The sequence below is a fragment of the Vulpes vulpes genome, chromosome 3 (genome assembly GCF_048418805.1).
Source record: "Vulpes vulpes isolate BD-2025 chromosome 3, VulVul3, whole genome shotgun sequence".
NCBI lineage: Eukaryota > Metazoa > Chordata > Mammalia > Carnivora > Canidae > Vulpes > Vulpes vulpes.
Genome location: NC_132782.1, coordinates 138,056,096 through 138,080,459, shown reverse-complemented (window position 1 = coordinate 138,080,459; position 24,364 = coordinate 138,056,096). Strand labels below are relative to the sequence as shown.

The following is a 24,364-nucleotide window of genomic DNA, read 5'->3' as shown; positions in this document are numbered from 1 at the left end:
CCCGCCGCCTCCCATTGGCTCCGCCAGTTGCTAGGCGATGAACAACCGCGGCCTGCATTGGCCCCCGGAGTCTCCCCCCCACTCCCCACCCCACCCGCGCTCCAAAAAAACCTAGAGAAAAAGAAATCCTTATCCCCGGGGCCCGAGCGGGATGCGGGCGCAGCTGCGGCTGCGGCACCTGTTACGCCCTGGGATTCACCCGGCAGGGCCCTGCGCCCCGCCCCCTCCTCGCGCCCGCAGAGCTGGGGCCCCCGGGCTCCGTGGGGGAGGCGGGTCGTGGTGGCTTTCGGGCGCGCGTTCCGGGCCCCAGTGAACCCCAGCACCCACGACGGAAGCAAAAGTGAAGCTCCCAGCAGACCCACGTGCGCTGGCAAAAGTGGAGAAATACACCGAACATAGGCACCCAGAATTAGGTCAGGCCCAGGGGAAGGGAGGTTCAAGCGTCGGGAATCGTGGATGCAAACAACCCGGGGAAAGTTACGTGTAAAAAGTAGGGCAAAGAAACGGACCTGGGCAGGAGGCAGCGAGGATACTAACATGGTACTGGTCAGCCGCAAGCTTATGCAGAAATGTCCCACGCCCACTCAGCGAAATATGTGCAGAGAGAATGCTGCACCCGTCGCCGGGGTCAGATCCGCCCCTCCTCTATTCCGCGTCAGCCTAAAATTCTCCAGGGAGGCAAAGGGGCCAGAGAAAGGAAAGGGATCATCAGATGGTGAAATCGCAGGCATAGATAGGAGCTGAGTTATAAACACAAAGATGTGCTTTGATGGATTTTGTTTTTACTGAAGCCAATGAGTTTACTCCGGAGAAATAGGTTTGGTATTTTAAGGAGGCTCCCGAGAGCACTTTGAAACCTAAATAGTATGAGACAAAAACAAGAAATATTAACAATGAAGAAAGAACAAGGGAGGAAGTAGTGCTCCCACCTCCCCCGCCCCGGGGTTTACACGCACAGACTCCCAATCCTGGATGAAAGATCCGGGCGAGAAAATGAGCACGCCATGGGGACAACTTCAGAGTCCAATGAAATCCTCCCCTCTGCTTTTGGCCTAAGCCACCAGGAAGCCCCCTAGATGCTGGTAAGGATAGGTAAATGACAGCCTAGGAGCCAGTTAGGGCCCTTCGTCCTAAAGACGCTAATAGCGCAGGGCTAGTGGGGAGGAAGAAACCCATTAGTACCAATGATTACCTAACTCCCTAACTTAGGCTACTGATGGGGGCGGAAAGGAGTTACTCGCGCTGCCAGGAGGGGTTTTGAAATTTCAACTCTCCACCCCCTCAAAATTTCATACCCCTTCCCATCAAACAACTTCATGTCACAGTTTTTTCTTGACATAACAAGGCTTCATTTTGACCACTTCCCCTCACAATCAAAAATGGAGTGCTCACTCTTCAATGGGTAGAAGAATGGAGATCAATCAATTCAATGAGTAGCTTCTGGCACACCCTATTGTGACCTAACCACACACAGGGCTGGGTTCTAAGAAGGTTTGGGTAAGGCTGAGGTGAGCTCTGGAAAGTTCAGACCCTTCCCCACCCCCAAGGATGAAGCAGATCTTTCTGAATAAAAGAGCAGTTCTCAATTTTTTGGTTTCAGGGAACTCTTTCCTCAAAGAGCTTTTGTTTATATGGGCTATATCTATTAATATTTATCATACTAGAAATTAAGACACAAGTTTAAAATGTTTATTTAAAAAATAAAAATGACATCTTAATATACTTGGCACATTCTTATGGAAAATAACTATTTCCCCCCAATATAGTAAGCAGTGGCATCATTTTAAAATTTGGTAGATTTCTTTAATGTCTGACCTAACGGAAGGCCATTTGATTTTTATATCTGCTGAATTCAATCTGTTGTACTATTTTAGGTAGTCTCCACTATATACTCATAAGAGAATGGCAGTAAAAAGGTCAAATAACATTTTACCATTATAATTAAAATTGATTTGACTGCACACTCCCTGAAAGGGTGTTGGCAATCTCCCCTCCCCCCACCACCCCTGTCCCAGGGTTCCTAAGATTACACTTTGAGAACCACTAGTCTAAACCTGTTTTGATACTTTGTCCCCCTTTTTTGGCCACTATTTTAGGAGCTGAACATGTGACCTAATTCTAGTGAGTACACAGTGAAGTGGAAGGGCATGGGACTTTGGGGGAAGGGTTTTATCCCTGAGAACCCATAAGAAGTCTTTTCCTTACCTCTTATCTCAGCCATTCTCCAGTGAGCAAGATGTGTTTGGAGCTGTTGTGGTACATCCCACAATAGTGAGAGAAAAGCAAGAAAAATTAAGGAAAAGCAACCTAGAACCCAGACATCCCCGAGTGGCTATGTTAACCTACCTTGGCTCTGCTGGCCTCCAGACTGCTCACATGCTTGTGCACTGATGTATCCTGAGGGCCTAAAACAGTGCCTAGTATTTCATGATTGGTGCTTAATACTTAATTTGGTGAATAAATAAACATCAAATGAATGTTTGTTTCAAAGTAATCACCTTGGCAGGCTGTATATGTGACATATTCCGTTGATGCTGCTCAAAAGGTATCACATCAGTGTAGGCACTGGATTTGTTGAGAAGAACTCTTTCTTGAAGAAGAAATCTGAGTTTTGGAACAATCCAAATGTTGTTCAGAGCCAAATCTAATGAACACATTCTGGAGCCATGTTAAAATGCCAAACTTGTGTTTTCCGACTAAGTTACTACATTGGGTAGATAGAGAAAGGTCAAAAAACAAGATTTGTTTGATTTTCTAAGACAGGCAGTAAACTGACTCTGAACATAGAGGAAGAATTCTAAAAACGTACACCAATAACAAGTTGCATAAAAAGTGTGTATATAAATATATATATATATATTTGAAACTATACGTTTGTGTGTATGTGTGAATGAATCTCTTCCAAACTGTCTGCAGACTTCTTGCCCTACGACATCAGAATCTTTCAAAACTGAAAATCAGATCCTTTCTCCCCTCTCTCGCATTAAGAACCTTTCGTGGCCTCTCATTTTACTTAGCATGAAATTAAACTTCTTACCCAATCATACACACATGATCCGGCCCCCAGCCCCTTCTGGAAATCTCACTTTGGCACACAAGGTGCCAGAGCCACAGCCATCCCATCTCCTTCTTGGTCCTCTGGCCCCTTTGAACCTGTCATTCAGTCTGCCTTGAAGGTTCTTCCCACAAGGGTTTAAACTCTTGATTATTTTTCATCATTCAGACCTCACTTCCATATATAAAGTAAGCTTCCCAGGCCTGGTTCTATTTGTTTCCTTGTTTCCTTGCTTATGGTCTGTCTCCTCCCACAAGAATGCAAGCCCCATGAAGACCGTGACCTTGGTTGCACTCGCCACTGCAGCCCCAGCCCCTGCATGTGGGCACTGCAGGGTTGCTAACCAAACTATTAATAGTGAGATTGGGAGGGAGGTAGATAGTAGGGAAGAAACATCTGCTTCACATTTTATTAGCTTCTGTTATACCTGAATTTTTACAAGTATGACACTGTAATTTTAAAATATTTTCATTTCACTGAAATACAGAGACTGATTTTAGTATCGGTATTAAGTTAATAATCCACTCCCTATTTACTCATATGTGAGCCTTAGAAACCAGTGTTTCAAATACCACAGCAAACATTTAGGTCACACAGCTTCTACGAATGTGTATATTCAAATCTGAATAGTAATGGACCAATTTATAAAGGCTTTCTTTTTTTTTTTATATAAAGGCTTTCCATTGTGATTCATACCATCTGGATTATTTCAGTAACAGCAACAATTTCTGGACCTAGAGGAGAATATTTCTTGTCAGAGCCTGTATACTGTAACAGATGATGGGTAACTCACTTCTCCTTCATGGCAACACTTTTATTAATTCTGTGTTCTGGCCAGGACTACCTTGGGGGGGGGGCAGGATGGATAAACAAAGTTTTACTGGATATTGTATTAGTAACTCTCTTATCCATGGCCTCATTTTATTTACAAGATCAAATTTTTTCAAAGATCTTACTTATTCATGACACACACACACACAAACAGAGGTAGAGACATAGGCAGAGGGAGAAGTAGGCTCCCTGTGGGGAGCCCAATGCAGGACTCGATCCCTGGACCCCGGACCTGCAGTCATGCCCTAAGCCAAAGGCAGACACTCAACCCCTGAGCCACCCAGGTGCCCCTGCAAGATCAATTTTTGATCTGACTTTTAAAAGGTGGCATTTTATATGGCTAGACATGGCTCCCCTAGCTATCTGACTGAATCTCTGCATCATGCTGCTTTTCTGAAGATGATTCATTTCTGGCCAATCCCTTTGGGTTTTGGCCAGTAGTAGTCCAGCTTGGAATGACAGTCCTGTGCCACTTACAAAGTGCTGGCTGAGTTTGCAGGAAAACAGACCACAGCAATTCCCTTTTCCTTTCATCTTCACTGAGGTGAAAATTTCCAGAAAAGAAAACTATCTCTCCACATTGCCTGCTCCACCCCACCTTGCCACACACAAACACACAGAACAGCAGACATCAGAAACACACACACAAACACACAGAACAGCAGACAGCAGACAAACACACAGAACAGCCGGATCATCTTCCAGGTATTCCATTCTTGGTGCTTTAGATTTTTGTCTGGTCTGTTAAGTGTTCTGCTCTAGTGTTTTTTTTAAAGGGTTCTTTTTTGAGCAAGAATGCCAGATGAATTTTATTAAGCTCTAACACTTTGGTTTCCAACTCCCCATTTGTTCTGAAATCAATTTGTTAATTTTAAAATATGCCATGCAAAACTCAATTAGGCATAAATCACTCAAACTATTATAAGATACTATCATATATAGGTGGTAAGGTATCAACCAGAGTAGTTCTCAAAACCTATATTTCTTGGAGAGAAGCATACTTCCTTTAGTAAATGCAGCAAACCCACATGTAACACACACGAGCGCACACACAATAGGCAATCATTTTGAGCATTTTGAGCATGAAGAGGGACTGTCCTAGATTCTAATGTAAAACACATAGACCATGCTAACACAAGTTGTTATACAAACTCATCTTCTTCAGTATCCAATCATACTAAATATAATGATTTTTATATTTTTACTGAGAACTTATGGGGTCTTATCACAGTGCATATAACACTTCACATTTTAAAAACTCACCAATCAATAAAGATGTGGTATATATATGTGTCTGTGTGTGTATATTACTTAGCCTTAAAAAAAATCTTGCCATTTGCAACAACATGGATGACTCTAGAGAGTATAATTCTAAGTGAAATAAGTCAGAGAAAGACAAGTCAGAAAAAGAAAGACAAGATTATAATTCTGTAATTTTTTTTTTTCAGAGAATTTGGCCCAGGACCTTGCCAGGACTGTTTATTTACGGGGAGGGCTATGGACCTGGGATGCGCTCAGGGCTGCATGCAATGGTGAGTCTAGGACCTTAGCTCCAGCTCCGTTACTCTGGGCTTCTTGCTTCACTCGCCCCAGAAAGGCTGAGGCCAAGGGCCAGGCACCCTGGAGGAGTCAGCTTCACCCAGACATGATGTGTTTGACAAAGGCTTCATAATTGATACAGCCGTTGGCATCCTCTTGTTGCCATTTGCAACAACATGGATGAATCTAGAGAGTATAATTCTAGGTGAAATAAGTCAGTCAGAGAAAGACAAAGCCATATGATTTTACTCCTATGTGGAATTTAAGAAACAAAACAATGGAAAAAAAGAGACAAATAAAAAATCAGACTCTTAACTATAGAGAACACACTGATGGTTACCAGAGGGGAGGGAGGATGGGGGCTGGATGAAATAGGTGAAGGGGATTAAGAGCACACTTACCATGATGAGCACAGAGTAATGTATAGAACTGTTGAATCACTATATTGTACACCTGAAACTAATATACACCATATAGTAACTATTGAAATTAATAAAATAATAACAAAATACAAAAATTAAAAGTTACCAAGCATACACATCTCCCATTGGGTCTCTCCTTTAGCCACCTTGTTTTTGCTCACTGCCCCCACTCCATCCCCTCTGGTACATATATGAGCACATGTACAAAACTAACCTCACTGACTACAGTGACTTCTAAACCTTACTCAGAGCAATTTGGCTCATTCTACTTTTCTAAACTTGCAAATTTAAACCCAGAGCACTGATCAGTCAACAAAAGACCCTCCAAGGAAATGAGGGGAACTATAAATGACCCCAAATGCTTTTTAGTGATAGTGAAACCTATTTAAAAACCACAGAGCACAAAAATCCAGCATTCACTTGAACAGTTCTAACTGATTTAATTCTGCACCAACGCACACTTTTATTTCACATGGTCCTAGTCTCCTTCCAACTTATTTGAAATTTTCCTCAATGGTTCAATGAATATTTATTGAATGATTACCATGTGCCAAGCATTGAGGGATATAAGGTCCCTGTTCACAAGAGGAACTCAGTCTCCCAGGAAGACAGAACAATGACAGTCTAAGTATTGTAGGAAAGAGGGAGCATATACGAGAAGGTCTTGGGCTGAAATACTAGCCCACCCACCTGGGTCCATGTTGACATTGCTGAGCTCCCAAACCGACCTGAAGCTTCCTTCCTATGGACAGTTTAGTAAACAATAAATGTTTTGTGGTTTAAGTAACTACTAGTTAGTTACTTGCAGCCAAAAGCATCCTATCTGACAGTACTCAAATAAAGTGACCTGAGGGTATTGTATTTCATTTTATTGGTACAAATATGCTCAAGTCACATAAGTGGAAGCAGTTACATGAGCCAAAAAGTCAGTGAGAAATGAAGTATAGGAGTTATTTACAAAGGACTGATTGAATGGGATAATTAAAGAAATGGGGAAAATGTGGAATGGTTTCTGTAATTTGAATTATAAATATATATTTAGGATATCAAAATTTTTCTAAATGTCTCTTTACTAATTTAACTGGTCCAGAAAAAATAAAAGCATATTGATAAGTACAACTTTTCACAAAATGATTTGCTATTCTGAAATTTACTTGCTTTATGTTATAGAAATTTTTCTGGAAAAATCATTATGTAAATAACTTAGAAATCAAATCATATTCTAGGCAGCCTGGGTGACTCAGCAGTTGAGCGCCTGCCTTCAGTCCAGGGCCTGATCTTGGAGACCTGGGATTGAGTCCCGCGTTGGGATCCCTGGATGGAGCCTGCTTTTCTCTCTGTGTGTGTCTTTCATGAATAAATAAATAATTTTTTTAAAAAGTGTTTTAAAAAAACAAATCATATTCTAAAGGTTCTAGTGAAACCAGATATTTCAGAGAAAATTATGATAAATTTTTTTGGATGGCAAACAACATCTTTATAGAACAAATAATCTCTTTAACATTATCCATATTATGAGATCATATTTTAATATGTTGGATATCCTTAGACTTTTACCTATTATTTAAAACCCAGACTTGGGGTGTCTAAATGGCTCAGTTAGTTAAGCATCCCAGGGTCCTGAGACTAAGCCCCATGTCGGGCTCCCAGCTCAGCAGGCATCTGTGTCTCCCTCTCCTCTCTGTTCCTCCTCCAACTGTGTGTGCGCGCGCCTGCGTGCTCTCTCTCTCTCTTCTCGCTCACTTTCTATCTCTCTCAAATAAATAAAATCTTTTTTAAAAATACCAAATAAAACCCAGACTTTTGTATAAGTATTTTAATTAAGAGTCTTCTCTAATATGAATCATAATACAGAAGGCTGAGTGTTGCAATCAACAAAATACTCATATGTTTTTATTCCACAACTAGCATTTCAATTTTACCTAACTTTTAAAGATCCTTTTGATTTCATTATTTGTATTTTGCTAGGCAAAGTTTCTTTTCCTGCATTCTCAGAGAAGAAGAAATCTGGAGGCTTGGTTCCTGACGGATTTTATTTCCTGCTTTATAAATCTCTATCAGTGATGTCATCCAATAATTGCTCAAGTTGAAATATAGTGGAATAGAATCCTCTATATGTTGGGTAAAATGCCCACATCAAATTTCAGATGTGAAAAACTCTGATATCAATTAAAATATGGTACGGATTTAAAGTAACAGCTTAAGACTGAAAATCATACGTGAATCGGCCTGTCCCTTTAAAAAGAAAAGCAATCGCATTTTGGTTGCTGAGCTCTCTTGGATTTATTTTATCTTAGCAGCTGTTCCTGAAGTCGATGTTATTCAAATGAGGGGTTTCAAGCTCTTTGTTGTGTTTTTCAACTTATGGTATATGCTATCAAACATAAGACCCAAATTTAGAATGGGGTGGGGACAGGGGACAATCAGAAATACCAAAGAAATAAAATAATATTGAAAAAGCCCTCTAAATTTTTATTTAGCAAAGATAAAACCGATGAACATGATCTGCCTGAGGCCCCAGTTAACAGTAGCAGGGCAAAACCCCCAAACCTCTAAGCACCAAAAGTTGGATGATATATTTAGTAATATGTATTCGTGTAGGGGGGAGGGGTGGTGTCCTGGAGGGAAATAATGGAGCTTTTCTGTGGTTATGGAAGATGAGAAGAGAACATACCAAACACTTTTTATTCCATGCTGCAAATCTGCATATTATAAATTTTGCCTAACATAAAGCTGCTCTTTGACCTTTGAAAAATAACTTTACATCTCATACACTTTCTTTTTCATTTATTTTTGTGACACTTGCGTTTGGAAAGGCAGCATGGCCTGCTTGTTAGGAGTGCAAAACCCTAAGCAAGAATATTCCTTCAGCCACCTATTTGCTGTGGAAACTTTACTTTTCACTAATTTACCAATTAAACTGGTTCACTTCGGTAATAGCAAAGTATATATCAAATTTTAACTTACTCAGGAGTTATCACCCTCATTCTCATGTCATATTTTATCATTTCCCAGTATTAAGGCCAATGATTTGCTGAGTGGTTACTACTTGTCAAGGATTGTTCTAAGTGCCTTGCCTATGAATTGATTTAATCCTCACAACAACCCTCTGAGGCAGGTATCATTATTGCCTTTATTTCCAGAAAGAATTAAGCAGGAAGAGGTTAAATGATTTGCCCAAGATCACACATTTCAGAGCTGGGGTTCACAGGGCTCTTCCCCTAACCACCATGTCATCACCAACCTGTTAGGATCGCCTTACTCTCTGATGCTGTCCAATCATTTTTGTTCAAATGCCTGCTGATTAGTGAAGAATAATTTTTACACTGGGATAACCACCCTCTCTGCCATGTACATGAAGACTCTCCAAGTGGTACAGAGTATGGACAGTTTGAAGGGACTCAATTCCACGTCCTCAATGTCTATACTTTCCTAAAATGTATCTGCCTGAGAACAGGCTGGTGGTCGGTCTCTTTTCACCCGCTTCCTGCAATTGCCATTTCACCACTTAACAAAAGAAAATCATTCTCACAGATCCTGCTCCTTCCTATGGTATACTGACCCCAGGTGCACAACAAACGGAAAATTAGAAGCTCATGTTCATGTTGAGAAAGAGATGTCTATGATGAGTGGCAAACCGAACTGCAGCCTGATAGAGTATTAAAAATAATTCAAATGACAGATCATCACATGACTTTTGGCACATAATGGAGAATTCAAAGAACTGAGTAATACCACTACAGCAAATTCCTCCCAATATTTCTGTGAACAAAGTACCTCAGCATTTCTATCTATACAAACAGCGTCAAATGCATGAATAGAATTGGAGCAGAACTCAGTAATACACTCAGAATATAAATAACATTCATCCTCAAATCCCCTGGAAAGGAAAAAGCTCCTTCCATTTCATTAACACATGCATGTCCAATAAAGCCTTATGTTTTATGTTTCAAGGTAATTATCAATTTGTAATAGAGCCACCATTTGATCAATTGTGTACTACTAATGATTTTAGTGATAACACCATCCAGAGACATAACACCTAGAAACTAGAGTCACAGGGGGTAAAATGATGTAAATACATAGTTAAAATACCCACTAGGCAGAATGATGTAATGATCAATAAAAATTTTTAAGCATGATACCATTCTGTGGGGGAAAATAGACTGAAAGTACAAGTTCAAGAAGAAGGAAAAATGTAAATTTTCCGACTGTTTTAAAGAAGGGCCAGCTCATATATATTTAAACGAATAAGGTTGGGTAACAAATTCCTGTGGGATTTAAATTCTTTGGGATATATGTAAAAAGACCTAACAACTTTATTTTAAAACATCATGAATTGCAATACATTGGAAATCACACCCTTTGCAAATGATGAAAAACTACAGGTGGCAACATAAAAATGTGAGAAGGATACAAGTTTTTCAAAAATCTTCCAGGGAGGTAGGTGAGCCCAAAGTTTGAAGATCACTGATCATGAGGTCCCAAAAGATCTCCCTAGGGCACTTAAACTCTGGTCCAGGTAATCACTACCATTTTACACATAAAAACAGGACTGCTATGTAAAATAAAATGCCTTTGATCACTGCTCTTATCCCCTGGACAGTCAGCAAATAAATGCTAACAAATGAGAACTGAAAATACCACTTTGAGTTGACACAGGCACTTTTCTCTATGCTATTGTTTCATCTCTACAGACACTGTATACAGCTATGCCTACCATACTATGTGTTTGAAGAAAACATAACATAAAACATAGCTTTTAAGACCACGTTTAAGATAAAGAAATGTATTATAAGATTTTCCTGGGAGGTCTGTCAATATAGGCCTGGCCTATGAGCTACTTAGGTAATATGATTTCTTTTTTTTTTAAGATTTTTTTTTTATATATATTTGAGAGGTAGAGCATGAGGGGGGAGGAGCAAAGGAAGACAGACAAGCAGACTCCGAGTGGAACTCAGAGCCTGATGTGGGGCTCCCTCCTATGACCTTGAGATCACCTCCTGAGCCCAAACCAAGAATCAGACACTCAAATGATTGAGCCACTCAGGTGCCCCAGGTTGTACGATTTCTAAAACCAAACTTATGAGCTACTTAGGTTATATAATTTCTGAAGTCAAATTTAGGACCCATGACCTGATACATAAAAGTGTTGGAGGTTAAACCAGAAGTTTACTGAAAATCAGAAATTTCCTGAAAATACAGGGCCTCGGGTCAAATAAGTAGATATAATTCACCGTGTTCATTATCTTAAAGTCTTATAATTTATTCTAGTGAATCATTTATTCTCTAGCTCTAGAATACATAATCTAATTCTATAATTATATATATATATAAAATATAATCTATTCTCTAACTCTCCAGAGACCTTGGATTCTTATTTTACTCTGCTACCAATCCTTAATATATAACATATCTTGGCCTAGTTTGATCATTTGTAAAATAATCAGGATTATTTCCATATCTTTTATTTCCCTTCTACAAGGAAATTCTATTCATTCATTAATTTAACAAATCTTTACCTAAGCACCTGTTACGTACCAGAGCTGTGCAAGATGCCAGAGATTCAAAAGTGAATTAAGACCAAGTCCCTTTCTTCCAGGAGCTTCTAGGCTATGATAGCATTAAGACTGCTTAATTGTTTGAGATGATTATGATATAGAATGATAAACACTGTGCTGCAGGAATGTGAAAAGCACAATGATAGCTCAATGGAGCAAAGTGTCCAGGTGGGGAACACTTCACATAGGAGAAAACACATGTATCATTTTGTGGTCTGTTGATGCTTTAAATTTTTAAAAAATTTCATTACTTTTAAAGGTGAGCATTGCATTAATATAGTAAAAAAATAAATAAACAAAGGGGTATGCTATGAAAGATTCCCTTCTACCTCCCACCCCCACCCTATCTGGCTGCCCAGTTTCCTTCTCAGAACAAACAGGATTGCCTTTTTCTTGTACCCTCTTTCAAAGATTTGAACTCTATTTTATTTTTTTTTAATAATAACTTTATTTTTTTATTGGTGTTCAATTTGCCAACATACAGAATAACACCCAGTGCTCATCCCATCATGTGCCCCGACGGTCACTGAGTGGGGTACATGAACTCTATTTTAAAAGAATGAATATAGGACAATCAAGTGAAAAAGAGGCCCTGAGCATTGCAGACAAAGAGAACAGCATGTGCCTGTGGGAGATGTGGGGCCATTAGGATGCAGGACAGAACAAGGGTCAGCTCCTTGAGGGGCGTTCCCATGCTAAGAAGTTTGGATTTTATCTTGAAGCTTTTAGAGTGGCCCTCAGTGGATTGAGAGCAGAGTAGGTATCTGATTAAATGAATGACTTAGAAAGAACACTCTGGCAGAGATGTGGAGAATGGACTAGAGAGAGGCAAGATCAGAGAGAGACCCGTTAGGGGGCAACCATAATACCCCGGGAAAGGAGTAATGAGAACCTAAGTCAGGACAGAAGCAGTGGGGATCAGAATGGGGCCAACTCAGTCTGTTAAGAAAGAAGCATGGACAGCACTACTGGATCCATTAGATTCCAACTAATTTAATTCTTGCTCTCTCCTCGTCTAAGAGTTGCCTGAGTCAAGTTCTGAGAATAATTAGAATTAATTATCCCCTCCCTTTTAAGCTGCCACCAGGGTACCCCCATCTTGTCTAGATGTTTATCTTGGTGACCTTGAGATACCCAAGCTTCCCAGGTCAAATTCACCACTCAAATCATAATCCCCACATGGCTCTGTCACCAGAAAAGTCACCTATACCCACACTCTTCTCTGACCAGTCCCTTCACCTTCTGTCTCTCAGGGAAATCTGGCTTTTCTCTGAGGACACTGAATTCCCTGCAGCCTTCATACATGGCTGCCATTTCCTCCCACACATTACGTACCACCAGGCCAGAAGGTGGTACACATACCCTTCTTGCTTCTTCCTGCCACTTCCAAACTATGGTCCCTTCCTTGTTCCTCCCTATCAGCTGCTTTGCAGCTAATGCCATCAGAGTGCACCTCCCTCCAGACCCCCTTGCTGTGGCCCTCTTCTATCCTCCAGGTCATCTTCACACAGTTTTTGGAGATTTCAATACCAGGTTTATTGTCTTTCTCTTTTCCATTCTCTGGCATGAGTGGTCCATCCAATCTCATGAGTTCTCCATTCCTCAACCTCTTTATTTGCAATGATCATTTCTTCTATCACACTTCAGCCACCAACCCACCGTTATCCTTAGACTCTGCCATTTACAACTGTACCCCTCAGTTATCTCAGTTTCAAGCATATTACTTCTGTATTTCCAGCACATGCCTTCTTATACCTCAGCACAAGCAATTCTTCTACTCCACTATGCCACTTTGTTCATTTGACCCTACTGTTCTTGCACTCTGTTTATCTCCATTCCTCAGATTCTCATTCCCTCCTTACCTAGTGGGGAGTCCATGGCCTTACCTTATGATTACTTCTTTAAATATACCCTCAGGGTGCCTGGTGATGAGTGAATTAAGCATCCAACTCTTCATTTCAGCTCAGGTCATGATCTCAGGGTTGTGGGATGGAGCCCCATGTCAGGCTCCCCCATGGGCATGGAGTTTGCTTAAGATTCTCTCTCCCTTTGCTCCTCCCCAACTCTCTCTCTCTAATAAATAAAATCTTTAAAATATAAATATACTCTCACCTCTCTTGGCCCTTTATTGCTTCCATTATATTGTCCTGAAAAAAATATTTGCCTGCATTCTCTGTACAGTACATTTGGCCACATTCTATTTTAATGTAGACAAGATTTCTCCATGAGATAGGGAACATGGATGCAGATAGCTCTTGGGTATTATCTTATTGCTTGCCACCAAAGAGAGATATCTATCCAGAAAATTTTGGGAAGACATTTTGATTGTTTCAGCTTAAGTAATGTGCCTACCTTGGACCAATTACTATGTCCTAAAAAAATGTGGTCAACCACCCCAGCCTGGACCACTATTAAAATCCTCCACCAGAGTCAGTGTTACCACAATTAGCAGTCCCACCAGGGATCTCTGTGTGGCTTAGCGGTTTAGTGCCTGCCTTTGGCCCAGGGCGTGATCCTGGAGTCCCGGGATCAAGTTCCACATCGGGCTCCCTGTACGGAGCCTGCTCGTCTCTGCCTCTCTCTCTCTCTCTCTCTCTCTCTCTCTCTCTCTGGCTATCATGAATAAATAAATAAAAAATCTTAAAAAAGAAAAAGCGGTCCCACCAGAACTATGTGGAATAAAGGAGGAGCAGTTAAGCTGGCTGCTGCTGTTATCAAAGAAAAAGGTACGCAGGATAAATGAAAACAACAGATACCTGTGATATAGTTCTTAAGATGGAACAGGAACCTGGAAAAGTGAGTGGGAGACAAATCACAGAAGACATGATTCTAATATATTTAGATTACAAATTTATTCCCACACTAAAGTAGAGTCTGTGAAATAAACTTCAATGCCATGTCTAATAATCTATGAAGTATAAATATAAACAATAAAAATGAAATATTATAAAATAATATTAAGCAAGGGCCCTATTGGGTAAAATTTAGAAAAAGGTAAGAGGAATCTAATTCATATGTTGGAAAATGGCAGTACATAAGACACATGTCCAAATCAGAGCAATACAATTAATACCCTTCACTTTTCATTTGCATAAGAAATAACACTTTAAATTTATTTTAAATCATTTAACACACTTTCCACAAAGCTAGTATAGGCAATAAAAAAGCATGAATACATTCTGAAATATTCAAACGAACAGAGTCTTAAGAAACAAAAATAAGCAGGGTTGCTTAGCTGGTTGGGGTCGTGAGTTGGAGCCCCATGTTGGATGTAGAGATTACATTAAAAAACAAACAAAAATTAGCATTTGAAGTTTTAATTTATACAGAAAGTTTTGTTATATGGTTTGTTTAGTGTAGGAATAATTTTTAATAATAAAATGTCCTCTGTTTTAAACCGTACAAAACAAACAATGTAAGACAGAAACACCCATAAACCCTGCTGGAGGTTTTGAGATGCTAAAGTTCTCAGAACTGCTGTTTGAATTTATGAAATATGATGAACTATTTATAATCTCAACATTTTCAGAATTCAGCATATTTAAATGCTGCTACCTGATTTACAAGCCAAGGAATTTAAGCTAGAACTGCAAGCAATATGGATAGAATAGTCAAACCCAGGCCAGATGGCTCTTTAATGCTTTTTAAGTAGGTTGGTGGTAACATGGTGTTATCTGAGGACCCAAAAAAAGCACTTCAAAAATATCTTCCTTATCCAAGTCTTGGTGCCTGAAACACCACCTTTAGCAATCAGGGAAGGTAGAAGACATATGTTGCTTTTGCCTGCCCAGCATCTATTTCTTTTTCTGGTAACAACATCCTGTTTCCCTTAAAAAAAAAAAAAATCACCTCTCCTCAGCTTTCCTTGAGACAGTTAAGGGGCATTGTTTCTGACCCTAAATTTGGAGGTGAGCATAAGACTCAGTCTTGACTAAGGAGAGTACTACACCGTCTGGCCATAGCAATTGGTTAAAGGATAGGCATAGAACCCAGTGAGATCCATCCATGGGATTTTGGATGGAGGGACTGAGAAAGAGTCAGTGGAGAGTGCTATAGGCTTGGTATGCCTGGGGCCATTTCTCCTTCTCTTCTGCATCCCCTCACCCCATCTCTCACTTTTTCATTGTTCTTTGGATTTGGCCCCTTAGAAAGGAGTTAATTGGACATTCAAGTGTTCTAATTACAAAAGTAGAATATAAATACTGAATTTACTCTGTATACAGCAAAGATGTCCCAGGTACTGTAAAGGTCTTAGAGTGCTGTAGTCAACAAGGATTTCTAAAATGGATCCATTCTTTTCCCCTCTTGGAAGTCCTCCACAGTGACTAACAAAATGGCAACCATGAAGAGAAAGGCATAGTGAGATATTCTGATTTCTCATTCATTTCCAAATCTGGTAAGGTTCCAGAAGAAACCATCTAGAGGAAGAGGAGGTGATTTAGAAATAGTTACAACTTATAAACATTTAGAAGTTAATTGACCTGAGTCTGTATACATGCTCTACTACTTCTTTCCCTAACCTTCCTTCAAAGTCACTTATTGTCTGCCTACAGTGAGACAGAGGGACACTGTATGACAATGTCTCCGACATCAGGGATAGAGCAACAAAAATGCCAGATAAGACACTTCTCTCATGGAGCTTATACTCACTGTTGGGTGAAACAAAAAGAAAATAAATTAGTTATAAAGGTTAACTTCAGATGGTATTAATAATATGACAAAAATAAAATATGTGACAGAGGGTGATAGGCAGGCAGGATGCTTCAGGTGGAACGGTCATTCTAAAATCTTAGGGCAGAGTCCTCCAGGCAGAGGGAACAGGTACAAAGGCCCTAAAGCTACAAGCTTGGTGTGTATGCATGTATTAGTATATGGAGTATGTATTAGTTTCCTATTGCTGCTGTAACAAATTATGAGAATCTTAGTGACTTAAAACAATAAACATGTATTAGCTCATAGTTGTGGAAGTCAGAAATCCAACATGGGTTCAGGGAGCTAAAATCAAGGTGTCAACTGAGCCACAATTCCTCCATAAACTCTAGTGAGAGTCTGTTTCCTTGTCTTTCTAGCTTCTAGAGGCTGCCAGCATTTCTTGGCTTGTAGCTCCTTTCTCCACCTCCAAAGCCAGCAGCCTAGTATCTTCATACCCCTTTGTGATCTCCCCCTGTCTCCCACCCCATCCTTCTTTTCCTTATAAGGACCCTTGTGACCACATTGGGCCCATTCAGATAATCCATGATAATCAGCCAAAAGGCCATTCCCTGCCTCAAGTTCCTTAACTTAATCAAACCTGTAAAGTCTGTTTTGCCATTGTAATGGAACAATCTCATAGGTTCCAGGAATTAGAATATAGGCATTTGGGGGTTGCAGGCATTATTCTGACTACCAGGGGTGTGGAGGAGGAAAGTGGTTTAGAGTTTGAGCTCTGGTTGGCTAAGGGAGGATGGGAAGGCAGCAGGGCGAAGACCTGATCCAGTAAAAGTTTTAACAAGATTATTATGAATGCTGTGTGGAAAAATGGAAGTGGTGATGTCAAAGTGAAAGCAAGAAGACCAATTAAGAAGCTATTGTGAAGGTTCAGGAGAGAGATGATAGAGTCTAGATGCCTCGACTTTGGGAGAGCAGCCACAGAATTTCTCTGTGGCTCAGAAGCCTTATCATAAAATACAGTCAATCAGGGCCACACTGGGTTAGCAACAATGCCTGTAAGAGATTCAGTGCAGTACTTAATTCCAAATAGTGCTCAAAAGATGGTAGCTATTATTTTCATTCACTTTAAGTTATAATTTTAAAACATAGAGCATTTAACAAGTAGATGAGTAGATGAAATCTTAAGGATTAAGGAAATGAAGCCCAATAAGGAGAAACAACTTGGCCAAGCATTCCATGCTAAATTAACAGACTGATATTAAGCAGTATTTCAAGAGAAAGTAAGGACAGAAAATCACTTCCCATCATCCTTACAGAAACCAGAAAGGCAGCTCAAAGCCCACTGGGATGCAATGGGGGGGACATGGAGAGGGGAAGGAGGCTGATCCTGTGAAGTGAAGAGGCCTTGTGATGTGGGGACATGCAGAGGGTCTCCAAAGGCCTACTTTCAAATGCTGCTACTTATTGACTCTGTGATTTGGAGCAAGTCATTGATTCACCCTTTACCTCATTTATCTTTCCTAAAAATGGGCATAGTATCATACTCCCCAAGGTTGTCATGAAGTTCAAATGAGAAAAACATAAGATAGAGCATTTTGTAAGCTGCCAAGCCTGTAAAGTTAAATATTATTCTCTACCTCCCAAGCAGTGTCCTTTTTATTCACTCCAATCTTTAAAGGCATTTTCACAATGGTTTTAGATGGACTAGGAAGGCTCTGATATCCTTCCTAGCCTGGTCGGTCCAGCAATGTTCACCAGTGTCTGCTCTGAGTGCATCAATATCTTTTTTCAAATGTAAATGTCCAAACACAAAAAGTGTTTTCTCCAGTAATATAGTTCTGAGGTTTTTTGTTTTTTTTTTAAGATTTTATTTATTTATTAATGAGAGACACACAGAGAGAGAGGCAGAGACACAGGCAGAGGGAGAAGCAGGCTCCACGCAGGGAGCCCAATGCCGGACTTGATCCTGAGTCTTCAGGATCCCGCCCCGGGCTGAAGGCGCGCTAAACCGCTGAGCCACCCGGGCTGCCCACAGTTCTGAGTTTTATTTCTCTAAGTCTTTTTCTGCTTGCAAATTCATTTGTTATAAACTGGAACTGAGATGCAATAAAAATAACTGTACTCTCCCAAAAGATAAACTAGATTGGAAGCTATATGCAACTGGGAATAATTTATAACAAAGTCAATTTAAGGACATAGTTAGCTGACTAGCACCTATATGCCTTACATAACAGTTCAGTTCTGCTTTAAAGAGTGTTAGCTGTAAAAGAGCTTTGAGGCCACATGAGTCAATGCTACTATCACCCACAAGGTCAAAGCTAAAATAATAATAGTACCTTTCAGCATGCACACATGTGAACTACAATATGTCAACCTGAGGATGGTTTCTCTGATCAGCAAACTGCAACTACCTGCTCTGAATACAACACAACACCCTCCCTCCTTCATGCTTTGTTTTCAAGAGTTCTCAGCTGTGAGTATATCAAGTGCTGTCTAGGACCAGGCCCACCTTCTCCCAAGGGAGAGCCCACTGTCTGTCTTCTCTACAGAGGCCAGGATGGAAATAAATCAGCCATTCAATACGTCTAATCAGATGAAAGCTTGTTCCCTGAGGGATGACCTCAATCCCACAGTGAATGGAGAGCAGATTAGCATATCACAGATCCCAGGGCACCAGACATTGTCTGGTAAACAAAATGAAATTAGAAACACAGGAGTATGACACAAAAGCTAAGACAAATTAATGCTTTACGTGTGTTTTGTTAATGTTTATCTTTGTTTAAATGTAGATTTTTGAGACAAGTGGTGAGTCATCTGCAAATAAATGTCTGGTTAGACTAGTGTTGGGTGGAAGTGGGGATTTCTCAGTAAAACATGAGATTTAGATTTCACAGGTGAAAGCTTCAGAACCATTGAAAATAAAGATGACTTCCTCTCACTATCAAACCTTGGTTATAATTGGTTTTGTTTTTAGTCAGAGCTTTATTATATTGTAGGTATATGTAAAGCTGGAAGGATGGAATAAAGAGTCGGAAAAATGAGACTAAAGATTAGCAAGAACTGCAGGAATCAGCAGTGGTCATGAGAATATGCTAAATGATTAGGTGGAGATTTTTCCACATTGTGGAAAAATCTGCAAGACAGGTGACATGGATTTTCCAAAAAATAAGATACAAGGGAAAAAGTAAAAGAGGAGAGGGAAATCTAAAGAATTAAAAAGACAATGAGACCTATCAACCTAATGCCATGTGTGGACTTTGGATCTTGACTCCAACAATGTTTAAAAAAAAAAAAAAAGTCTTGAGACAACTGGGGATATTCAAACACTGGATATTTCATAAAATGAACCCTCATTTTTAAAAGACACATACTGAATATATATAGATAAAATAATACAATTTCTAAGATTTGGCTCAAATGATCGTTTATGACGGTTAAGCTTAGGAGATGGGTACATGGGGTTCTGTATATTATCTTCTCTACTTTTTTGTGTTAGAATTTATCCATAATAAAAACCTCTTTTTTTGAAGATTTTTTATTTATTTATGAGGACACACAGAGAGAGGCAGAGACATAGGCAGAGGGAGAAGCACACTCTGCACAGGGAGCCCAAAGCAAGACTTGATCCCTAGACCCCAGGATCACACCCTGAGCCAAAGGCAGACAGACGCTCAACCGTTGAGCCACCTAGGCGTCCCTAAAAACCTCTTTTTAAATGACCAGCTCTAAATAATAAAATGGAAATTATTCTTGTTAGAAATACACTATTGGGGGGCGCCTAGCTAGCTCACTCAGTAGAGCATGCAACTCTTGATCTCTGGGTTGTGAATTCAAGCCCCACATTGGGTGTGAAGCCTATTTTAAAAAAATAATAAAATTAAAAGATAAATTAATAATAATAATAAAAGAAACACTATAGTCTTCTTTTTTTAAGTAGGCTCCATGCCCAGCATGGGGCTTGAACTCACAACCCAGATCAAGACCTGAGCTGAATTAAGAGTTGGATGCTTAACTGATGGAACCATCCACGTGCCCCTACATGACAGTATTTTTTGAAGTGTTCTTATATAAAGGCATTGTAAAAATCAAAGTTCGTAAACAAACAGCTCTCTTCTAAATGAATTAACAAAGATAAAGTGCTTAAAACAATGCCAGGTACACTTACATGAAGGGTATTCAATAAATGTTAGCCAATTCTTATTTTAAGTGTAGTGGGTCTAAATCTTAGCCTATAAATACAAGTGTATAAGAAACAGAGCTTTATTTTTCTACAACTGAACATAATGTCTCTTTTTAAAATACCCTTTTTTGAAATTTAAATTCAATTAATTAACATATAGTATATTATTAGTTTCAGAGGTAGAGTTCAGTGATTCATCAGTCTTATATAATACCCAGTGCTCATTACATCACACGTCCTCCTTAAATGTCTCTTTTAAAACTGCTTTCTATCACGACAATAGAAAGACCTGTCAGTTCTAAGATACTCTCAAACTTTTCCCTGTAGTTGTGTCTAAATTGCAGAAGTATCTAGAGACACCAGTGTTGGAGCTGGGGGGCATGGAGTAGGGGTAGTCTATCTCATCCTCAAGTCTTCTGTTCACATTTACCACCTGCTGAGACATCCATCATCCCATTTGACCCACTTGCCTGTGTGTTCCTTTCCCCGTCTTCAGGTTGAGTGGGTCACTAACCTACTTCCTCAGGTCCTTGGAACTCATACTATTGCTCCCACCCCAGTGGGCCATCTGTGAGTTTCTCCAAGGCTATTTCTTCCCTGGGACTCTCCTATTTTCTGAGGTTCTTCCTGGGAGAGCAAACACTGATCTCTTCTGAACGTCACAAATGTAGTTGGGGTTTTGTCCAGCTTCATCCCTCTCTACCACTTCCCAGTCCAGGCTGAGCCCAGGAGCTGGCACAGGACCTCCTTTCTTTAAGACTTACCAAGACAATTTCCCATAGTTATTTCCACACTGCCTTCCCTTGCAAACTGGGGAGCCCTTGCTCTTACTCAACTGTATTCCCTCACATATTTTTCTGTGCCCTTTTAAAAATCAAATACTAGGAAAAGGTATCCTCTTCTCTGCTTCCTCCTATCATATTCCTTCTTTGAGACAATAGAGAAAGAGTAGCTAACTAAAAGGGGGAAAGCAAATGATGGGGGAATATGTCCGTAAGTATTTCAACTATTTTTCCTTCCATTCCAATGATGCATGAATGGAAAAAGACATATCTGGGTTACTTAACCTTTTCAAATTATCATAATTAGTTTTGAGACAGCCTTGGCTGTGTTTCAGAACATCCAGACTAAGGGTAATATTGAGTGTCTGCCTTTAACTCAGCCACCAAAGCAATGATGAACTCTTCAATATGGGCTTACAGGTACAAAGGAGATTTCCGCCCCACTATTTTCCAAAAAGACATAAAACCTCTTCCAACAGAGCTAGTGAGAGCAAATAAGTGCAGACCCGGAGAAATCTAACCAGAGAGCATTCACCGATTGCTGCACTTTGAATTCTCAGGTGGAAGTGCAAGTTTTGAGGAAGGCCTTTCTTTGAAACACCAAATAGAAGCCAGGAAAAGTAAATTTTGTGCTTTTAGGTCTGAGTCCTTTTGCTCTGGTGTACATTGGTGATCATACCATACTGGTGGCTTCAATGTTTTATGTGTTGATGCATGCAGTACATATTTGTGAGTATCTATGTGCCAGGCACCACGCGAGCACTGTGCTAGCACAAAGAGTGAAGAATATGTCCTGTGCTTTGTCTCCTAATCCAACTTGACCAGTCTATGCATATGAATTTCAAAAACCGTTAACCCAGGGTTCTGGCCAGAAACATTAGTTATTACGGGCTAAAAAAATATGTAGTTAGCAGACATGCAACTAAAAAAAAAAAAAAAAACCCAAAAAACAAAACCCCCTTAATGGTGGCTTTCAGTGAACAGGGAAAGAATAGAATGAAAAGGCCCTTTATTGGTGTGTAACTGTGTGAACAGAGCATGGCGGTAAGGGCATTGGGCCATCTGAGTATCAGGTTAAATGCCACTGTGTTATTACTGGTCTAATGAATTTTCAAAGCATCATTCTAACGCAAATCCAGAGAACAACAAAGAGAAATTTTGCTGCCATGGCTGAAAACATTGCCACTACCAAGGCCCTTTCTGAACCAGCATACACCCAGATGGGGTTACACTTCAGCCCCATTAGAGACTCCCTCCTCAAAACAAACATCTCTTTGAACCTATAGTTCTTAACCCAAGTTAAAGACCAGGAGAAAATGAACTCATTGTATTCTAACAGTAAAGGGACCTAAAGGTCAGGTATTTACCTTACTTCACAATCTCACAAATTCCCATAATTTCTAGCTCTCTGAAAGTAAAGAAGAATGTTATCCACCCCCCCCACACACATATCACCCGTTTTCTCTACCAAAATGAAAAGCTGAAGCTTTGTTAAATTTCTATTAATTAGTAATTATGGGGTTTACAGCCCACTGAATCAGGTCATTGGTTAAAAAGAAAGGTCCTCTTATAGAAATTACTAGGGGTTTTTTTTTTGTTTGTTTTACTATGGCATAATGTTCGAATAGTTAAGGATCAATGCTATTTCCACATAAAATTTAAACAAAGCAGGCATTCGGGTGAGCTTTCTTCTGGGGATTAGTGATTTTGAAAATTCAATATATAAAACAAAAGCAAGAAATACCTCTTCTCAAATACTTAAACTGTAGTATAAGGATTTTACAGACACCCTCTATTCAAACCTCTTTTGAGATGAATACTGTATCTCTGCACATTTGCCTAGGAAAAAGTATAACCGAGGAAAGAAGCAGCTTCTTTGACTAAGAGCCATAAAGCACCTCTCTGGTGTTTGTAAGTAATTGGCAACCATGTCCCAGCCTGCACCAGTGGAGACGCAGAATGCCTGATAGGGGGGAGATGATCTGCTGGCTCAGCGTCTTCCTCTCTCACCCAAATTGGGTGCCTTGCCACAAAGTCCAGGGGCTTCAGTGCAGGTCAAACTGGGTCACCCTTAGGTGACTGTATACAGAGTGATGGTAACACACACTATGATATCATCACAGCCATCAATCCAGTGACTACATTGCAATAGGGTATTTTGTTTTCTACTTTTCCAATTAGGTCAACGCCCAGATTTATGGCTCTCTTCCATTTTTGGCAGTTGGCTCTTCTTTCCTTGAAAAAGCAGCAAATCTGCCTTCATCCTCTTCATATTTTTGACTAGCAAATATGAAATTCTAATGAAAGTGATCTTACAGAGTTTAAATTCATAGCTGGGAATTCCTCTTTGAATCTTTCCAGGCTTGATTGGAAAGGATTAGACTTTACACCTCTTTTCTTTCTACTGAATCTATTTATAGGGCTAGAAAAGACCTAGCATCCTGGTTTTCCAACATTTGCACTATGGACATCTTTCCCTGTCTTTCCAAATCTCTGGAAACTGATAGACAACAAAATCAACATTTATGTTACATCTGATGATGGGTATGGCCTTAACTAGCTGTTCTCATCACCTGAAGTTGCTAGATCTTTTTGGTATGGTTGGTTGGTACATTTCTCATACTGCTTTAGAGTTGATGATGCAGAGGAAGCCTTGTTCTGTGACTAGAATTAGAAATTCTGGCCACTTTAAGGTTAACACTAGATTCCTTTTTCATCATCTGTGAGAAAGTAATCAGATACCCCCATTTTTCACAAACTCTGGCATGCTGCCGTATGCCACCTGGTCTCCTTCTTTATTAATCAGTTTGAACAGCATGGGTTAAGAGATATTAAGTCAGTCAAGTTGATCCATTGCTGAGGTTGGTATAATTATTGTCCTTCCCTTCCTCACATCTGTCATTGTATTAGGTCCTGCCAAAGTTCAAATGAATTAGAAAATAAGACACAGGAGACTCAAAAATGGCTTTAGATTTGTGGCAAAACAGACTTGCCCAATTTCTTCTTCTTCTAAAAGTTTATCTACCAAGTGACTGGCTCAGACATGCAGCCTTTCTGCAATAGGAACAAGCCCTGTTGGGATCCCTGGGTGGCGCAGCGGTTTGGCGCCTGCCTTTGGCCCAGGGCACGATCCTGGAGACCCGGGATCGAATCCCACATCGGGCTCCCGGTGGATGGAGCCTGCTTCTCCCTCTGCCTATGTCTCTGCCTCTCTCTCTCTCTCTATCATAAAAAAAAAAAAAAAAAAAAAAACCTTAAAAAAAAAAAACACTTTAAAAAAAAAAAAGGAACAAGCCCTGTAACTTATGACATATGGGAGAACTGACAGACATAGCCTTTGGAGG

At 40.0% G+C, this 24,364-nt stretch overlaps 1 protein-coding gene across 1 annotated transcript in view; it reads right to left on the bottom strand.

Moving 5' to 3' along the window:
* SSX2IP (SSX family member 2 interacting protein) overlaps positions 1–2,013 on the bottom strand; it is a 49,848-nt gene extending 47,835 nt beyond the window's left edge. Inside the window, exon 1 of the mRNA XM_072754722.1 lies at positions 510–2,013. The gene's annotated coding sequence lies outside the window, so the exon portion shown is untranslated. The remainder of the gene's footprint in view (positions 1–509) is intronic.
* Between the last annotated feature and the right edge of the window lie 22,351 nt (positions 2,014–24,364).